Here is a 7,500-nt window from a genome sequence, read left to right on the forward strand (position 1 = left end):
TTTCTTCTTCAGGGGAAACATCTGAACACGTTTCAGCCTCACAGAAGCTGAGCAGTGAATCTCAGTCGACAGAAAGCTGCTGTTGCTGTTTGTGTTTTCTATTATAAAGAGTGTGAACTGTGATCCGTCTGCAGCCGGAGAAGTGAAACCTTCTCACGGCAAACAAACCTGGAATAGAAACTTCCTGTTCGAGAGTCTGAGAATAACGCACGTGATTTATTGGTTAACTAAGAAATTCTGAGATGAACGAAGCAAAAACCACAGATTGATTTAAACTGAGCTAAAAACACTTTGAGGCTGTGAAAAAAAAGTCATGAGAGGAAACTGGAATCAGCGTCTTAGTGCCACGTGCTCAAAGAGGATGTGACGCCACCACCAGGTGACGACATGAAACGCACTGCTACCTGATTCAAACTAAAGATTTCTTCATTCTTTGAAAATATAATGTAAGGACACAACTCAGAGCATCAGCCACAACACCCACACACACACAAACACACACACACACACACACTCACACACACACACACACACAGTGATGGTCAGTCAGTTAACACAGTGATCACACCTCCGTAACAGCTGCTGCTGCTCATCCTCCATGTGAGACTGTGCTGTGTGTGTATGTGTGTGAGTGTGTGTGTGTGTGTGTGTATGTGTTGTAATTAGTGAGGCACTGTGCCAGTGATTCCAGCCTTTGGGGGAAACACACACAAACACACTGAAGAGTCCATTCCATTGCTCTACCTGTGGGACTCTCTCTCTCTATGTGTGTGTGTTTGTGTGTGTGTTTATTGTAAAAAGACTGACTGCACTTTTAGTCTGTTCTCATAAATAAATGATAAAGCCGTGAGATGTTTGAACACTGACACCTTTTAGGTAACTTATCGCTAGCTGAATCAGAAACTTCTGTAAACTGATCTGGATTCAGTTTGAGAACTGAGTTTGTGTTTTAATCTGAGCAGAAACTGAGACGTTAGTGAACGACGACGCAGACGTTCTCTTCCTGATTGGTTCTCATCAGTCACATGACTCGACTACCAGCGGGGAACACAAAGCGTCGCTAACACTTCCTGTCAGTAACACTTCCTGTCAGTAGCACTTCTTGTCAGTAACACTTCCTGTCAGTAACACTTCCTGTTCAATAATACTTTGTGTCAGTAACACTTCCTGTCGGTAACACTTCCTGTCATTAACACTTCATGTCAGTAGCACTTCCTGTCTGTAACACTTCCTGTCTGTAACACTTCCTGTCATTAACACTTCCTGTGAGTAACACTTCCTGTCAGTAACACTTCCTGTCAGTAACACTTCCTGTCAGTAACACTTCCTGTCATTAACACTTCCTGTCAGTAGCACTTCTTGTCAGTAACACTTCCTGTCAGTAACACTTCCTGTTCAATAATACTTTGTGTCAGTAACACTTCCTGTCAGTAACAATTCCTGTCTGTAACACTTCCTGTAAGTAACACTTCCTGTCAGTAACACTTCCTGTAAGTAACACTTCCTGTCAGTAACACTTCCTGTGAGTAACACTTCCTGTCAGTAACACTTCCTGTCAGTAACACTTCCTGTCATTAACACTTCATGTCAGTAGCACTTCCTGTCTGTAACACTTCCTGTCAGTAACACTTCCTGTCATTAACACTTCCTCTGAGTAACACTTCCTGTCAGTAACACTTCCTGTCTATAACACTTCCTGTCAGTTACACTTCCTGTCAGTAACACTTCCTGTCTATAACACTTCCTGTCAGTAACACTTCCTGTCAGTAACACTTCCTGTCTGTAACACTTCCTGTCAGTAACACTTCCACCTCGTGGTCCCTGCTCTGACTCGTCACCATCACTTCTCCTCCTGCAGAGGAAACGATCTACTTCCTGTTTACACCACATGACCGCTGGACGTGGTCATGTGACGTGTGTTTTCAGATGTAACGGAGATGACATCGTTTCACAGATGTGTTCAAACAGAATGGTTCCAGTTCCTCTTCCTGTTTCTCTTCTGTTCAGTCGTGGTCTCTCTGGTGAACTTTCAGCAGACACACGAGGGACGGTTGAGTTTGTCCTCCACAGGACGTTTGTCTTCTTTATCTGTTTATCTTTCCTCTTTGGTTACAAGTAGCTGGAGGCTGTAGAAGCAGCGGTCACGAGTTACACTCAGCAGCTCCTCCACCTCCACTCCCCCGTCCTCCACCTCCACCTGGTCGCCCGCTGACCTGCCCACAGCGGAGCTCCTGGTGTGTGTCTGTCCCTGAGGCTGAGTCCCCCCCCCCCCCCCCCCCGTCCAACCAGCTGCCTCGTCTCCACCTCGCTGAGATCCACTCGCTGCTCATCTTGAACCCACTGAGGTTTGAGTCTCGGCTCAGTCGGACCTCGGCCGTCACGAAGCTGAAGACGGGAGTGAATGTTTCTGAGCTGAAAAGAGACGGACACACACACGTCTCAGGAGCTGGTCCTGAACCTGCTGCTGTCTGAATCCTTCTCACGTGAAACACACACTGTTCAGTTCAGTGTGAGGCAGCTGCTGTTCAACTGTAGGAGTCAGAACCATTCAGGAGTTTGTTTCTCCGTCTCTAGTTTCAAGTCTTCAAACAGCTGATGGTCATGTGGTAGGTGATGATCCCAGTTTACCTGAAGAACCCAAACTTGAAACTTTACTGTTTTCAAATCCTCCTCCAAACAGTATTAGTACAAATACTTCTAATAAATCCTAAAGTTTACCATTAATTTTAAATGACTTTTAATTATAAGCTTTGCTTCTTTGACGTTTAGTTTTCCTGTGTTAATTTGTCGTCTTTGTGAAGCTGTTTTAAATGTGCTACAAAGATAAAGTTATTTCTGATCATTATAACATTTGTTATTAACTATTATTATTTATAGTCAAACAGATGATAAAGCTTTGACCCCATGTGACCGACTGTGGCAGATCACAGTCACTGGACCAAACCGTCAACTGCCTCAAATCCTAAAACTCTTCCTCCTCTTATCTTCCTCCCTCTTCCTCCTTCACTCTCTCTCTCATCCTTTTCACCTCCTCAATTACAGTATCAGCCCCCCTCTCTCCCTCTCCCCCCTCTCCCCCTCTCCCCCTCTCTCTCCGCCCTTCCGTCTCTGTCCATCAGCTCCAATTACTTTAATACAAACTGCAAACAAAACAGATTCAACACAAAGAACTTCAGAGAGAGAGGGAGAGACAGACAGAGAGAGAGAGAGAGAGAGAGAGCAAGAGAGGGCATCACATACACTCTCCTCCCTCTCTTCTCTTTTCATCCCTCTTTCCCTCCCTGCGGGCAGTTCATCCATCCTGCCTACTCACAGACAGAAATAGACTGATGGAGGAGAGAGAGTGAGAGAGTGAGCTCTGCAGGGAGATGACCACTGGACACAGAGACACACACTCACACACACAAACATACACACACACACAGACACACACAAACACAGTACAGTATGTTCCTATAGACCTGCTGTACAAACAGCCGATTGATTTACAATGGATCCATGTTAATCTGCTGCTGTTTCCACACGAGGCCTCAGACTGGGATCAGAGCAGATCATCACTGAGCTGATCAGTTTGTTCTGGTCCGAGACTCCGGCTCCGTCCTGGAGCGACTCGTCCTGGGACTCGTCCTGGAGCGACTCGGTCCTGGAGCAACTCGTCCTGGAGCAACTCGTCCTGTAGCGACTCATCCTGGAGCGACTCGTTTGTAGCGACTCGTCTGGAGCGCCTCTTCCTGCAACTTGTCTGGAGCGACTCGTCCTGGAGCGACTCGTCCTGGAGCGACTAGTCTGGAGGGACTCGTCCTGGAGCGACTAGTCTGGAGGGACTCGTCCTGGAGCGACTAGTCTGGAGTGACTCGTCCTGGAGCGACTCGTCCTGGAGCGACTAGTCTGGAGTGACTCGTCCTGGAGCGACTAGTCTGGAGTGACTCGTCCTGGAGCGACTAGTCTGGAGTGACTCGTCCTGGAGCGACTAGTCTGGAGCGACTAGTCTGGAGCGACTCGTCCTGGAGCGACTAGTCTGGAGTGACTCGTCCTGGAGCGACTCGTCTGGAGCGACTCTTCCTGCAACTTGTCTGGAGCGACTAGTCTGTAGTGACTCGTCCTGGAGCGACTCGTCCTGGAGCGACTAGTCTGGAGTGACTCGTCCTGGAGCGACTAGTCTGGAGCGACTCGTCCTGGAGCGACTCGTCCTGGAGCGACTCATCCTGGAGCGACTAGTCTGGAGCGACTCGTCCTGGAGCGACTCGTCTGGAGCGGCTGCACCGAACTGTCATTTAATTAATTAATTATTGATAAATTGATCAGTGTTTCCATCTGGAGCCGACACCTTCAGAAACAGTATCTTGCTTTGTCAACTCAGAGATATTTAATTTATTATTATAGAAAATTCTGATTTAAAATTAACTGAAGTTAAAAAGTGTCAAACTGAATAAGTTCTCTGTAGATTAGTGAATAAATCAATAGACGGTTTGTTGCTATTCATCCACTGAGGTTAAACCATAAATGTCCAAAATCTTGACCTGATTTCTGAGACAATCATTTTAGATGCAAATTGAATTTCCTCCTGCAGGGGGAGCGACGAGCGACCAGACGAGTGAGGAAGTTCTGACATGCAAGAAGTTTGGTCGGCCGGCACAAGTGGGTTCCTCAAACTTTTTCCCTCACTGAATGTTCCACAAGTCAAAGATCTGACGTCCACATAAAAAATACATGTTCATGTTCATCAGGCACCGATCAGTCAATCATCATCTGACGGTTTGTAAAACTGAAACTGAAAGAGACGTCAACGTGGCGCCTCCTGGGGTTCCTCATCTCGTCCACGTCTCAGCTCAGTGATCAGAAACACGTGGGAAAACACACACACACTCACACACACACACACACACACACACAGACACACACACACACACAGGAATGTGGAGGAGTGCAGGTCATCTGGAGCTGAACCAGAATCGTCTGCAGGGAAACAAACTGTAAAGTTCAGACTGAGACGCACTCCTCCTCGTCTTCACTGTTTCACCTTCGTCTCAAGATAACACAGAGGAACTCATCGTTTGGAGCAAAGAAAACACAAACTTCTCACAAACACACACACACAGACACACACTTACACCTACATCCTGCTTGTCTCACCTCCTACGCCTGATATGAGAAGGTTTGGTTCAGTTTAACTGTTTCTGCCGTTTTCAAACCTGAACTGAAGTTTGACGTGTTCCTGACGTGTTCCTGACATGTTCCTGACATGTTCCTGACGTGTTCCTGACATGTTCTGGATGTTAGTACAAATGTCTGAGTCAGTGTCTCTGGACATGTTCTGGATCTTCTCCTGCAGCCTCCTGGTGAAATGTGTGTAACATGTCAGAGTGAGTCCATGTGAGGAACCAGCAGGACAATGTGTGGAAGCTTCCCAGTGAGCGAGTGGACGTGTGGATGAGGTTTCTAACACGTAGAAGATGAAGATGTGAACTTGGAAACACGAGGAGGTTCCAGATCTTCTGGTGATGAGGGCCGACGCCGGTGTTGACGAGCTGGAAACAACAACACTGATCTTTCCACTGCAGCGTTTATACGTCATGTCCCGCCTCCTGCTGCTTTACAGGCTCCGCCCCTCACGATATAGGCCCCGCCCCTCGTCTGGATTTTCCCACATGTTCCTGTTTGAACGAGTCGGACCCGACAACCTGCTGCTGCTGCTTCACAGGACAACACTAAGGAAATGTCCAGGAATAGAAGGACGGGACTTTGCCCAAGAAGTAAAGTTTTATCTCCAGCGTGAATCTGGACAAAGACGCGAATCCGGGACGTTTTTTGTGAATGTAAAAGTTCTTCAAAGTTGATCAGTCTGAGTTAAAGGGAGTTAACTGGACATTTCTTACACCTGTGGGAAGCTGTTGACCAATCACAACACAGTGGACCAGCTGGCCAATCAGAGCAGACTGGGCTTTCTCAGGAGGGGGGTCTTAAAGAGACAGGAGCTTAAACCCAGTGTTTGAGACAGAGGCTGAACAGAGGAGCTGCAGCGATGGACAGTCTGAGGACAGAGATGTTTTCTCAGAGCATGAAAACATTCCACAGTCACAACCCTGATGAATATAAACAGAACCCGTCTCCTTTAAGAATGATATCCACTCAGTGGATGTTCACTGGGATTCAGAGCGAACATCGTGCTGCAGGTTTCATCTCTGATGGGACTGAGCTGTTTATTTTACTTACATTTAATTAGACGAGGACAGTTTTAGAGTTCAGGACAAATAATACAAACACAATAAAACGTGTGCTGGCCACAGAGTCCTGCTCTTATCTGAATGTCCCGACGTTAGGGAAGCAAAAGGGAAACTGAATTCACGACAGAACCTGAAAACATCTGGCTTCATTTAATTCCGTCTCTGTGGAGTAATATTTAAAACGGCCTCATCTCATCAGACTTTTATATTTTCAGAATCAACACCAGACTCATTCTTCTTCTCTGTTTTTCTTCTTCTCTGTCAGAGCGGTGCAGTGAATCCTGTCTCCTGTAACGTGGTTGTTTTCTCTGTGGTAATGGTCATGTTGTAAAGAACTGGTTTCACCCCCACGCTGGGTTCTAATCTTTCAAGGGTTCAAAAGTTGAGAAAGAAACTTCTTCTACAAAATCTCTTAGACGTCTCAACATCTTCGTCAATTCATACACACGTAGTTCTGCCGTGGACAGGTGTATGTGTGTGTGTGTGTGTGTGTGGGGGGGGGGCTGGATTATACATTATTTAGTATCGATAATAGAGAATAGGGGCGTCACTGGGTATGTTGTGTTGTTACTTCCCCAGCTCTCACACTTAACGTTCATTTTTAAATGTGACCTGACGCTTCGTTAACTGTGGCAGTGAACCGATGACAAGCACGAGAGGGACGACGTCCTCGAACGCACCGCGGCATGTTCGGAGGTGATGACCTCATACGTGTGAGTGGACTCAGTGGAATCACTGATGTGTTGTAGTGAAAACACAAGTTTATCAGTGTGTGTGTGGGTGTGTGAGTGTGTGTATTTTCATTGTTTAGGTCCAACCTGCATCCTTAATCAGGAATGTGGGAATGTGGAGCTCCTGTTACTGGGTCAAACAAGGGAATACAACACACACACACACACACACACACACACACACACACACGATCTTCTATATCTGAACAAATTGTGAAGAAACACTATTTCTCCAACATTCAAATGAATTTCAAAAACGTATTTGTCACAAACTGAACATGAGCCCCCCTCAGTAGAGTGGATCCACCAACATGTGAAACACATTTAAATTCACTGGATTAATTCCTCTAACGTGTCTGATCCATCAAGATCATGAAATTAGACAAAAACGTTCGAAACGTCTGATCTCACCATGGCTCCGCCCCCTGATCTCGAGCTCCAGTTAAACTTCTTCCCTGACCAGTAACACATCCTTCCACCAAGTTTAGTGAAAATCCGTCCAGTGGCTTTTGAAAAACCAACAAAGGGACAGAACCTGCTCCACC

General features: G+C 46.4%; 1 protein-coding gene across 7 annotated transcripts in view; it reads right to left on the reverse strand.

Moving 5' to 3' along the window:
- Positions 1–7,500, reverse strand: part of LOC133956450 (extracellular sulfatase Sulf-2-like) — a 39,418-nt gene that overhangs the window by 23,329 nt on the left and 8,589 nt on the right. The window contains exon 1 of one of the 7 annotated variants that reach the window (XM_062391489.1): positions 1–156. This exon is cut by the window's left edge and continues 130 nt beyond it. The exons of the other annotated variants lie outside the window; for them this stretch is intronic. The gene's annotated coding sequence lies outside the window, so the exon portion shown is untranslated. Of the gene's footprint in view, positions 157–7,500 lie in introns of those variants that run through there. 7 annotated transcript variants of the gene reach the window in all.

This window comes from Platichthys flesus, chromosome 7, assembly GCF_949316205.1.
Source record: "Platichthys flesus chromosome 7, fPlaFle2.1, whole genome shotgun sequence".
Taxonomy (NCBI): Eukaryota; Metazoa; Chordata; class Actinopteri; order Pleuronectiformes; family Pleuronectidae; genus Platichthys; species Platichthys flesus.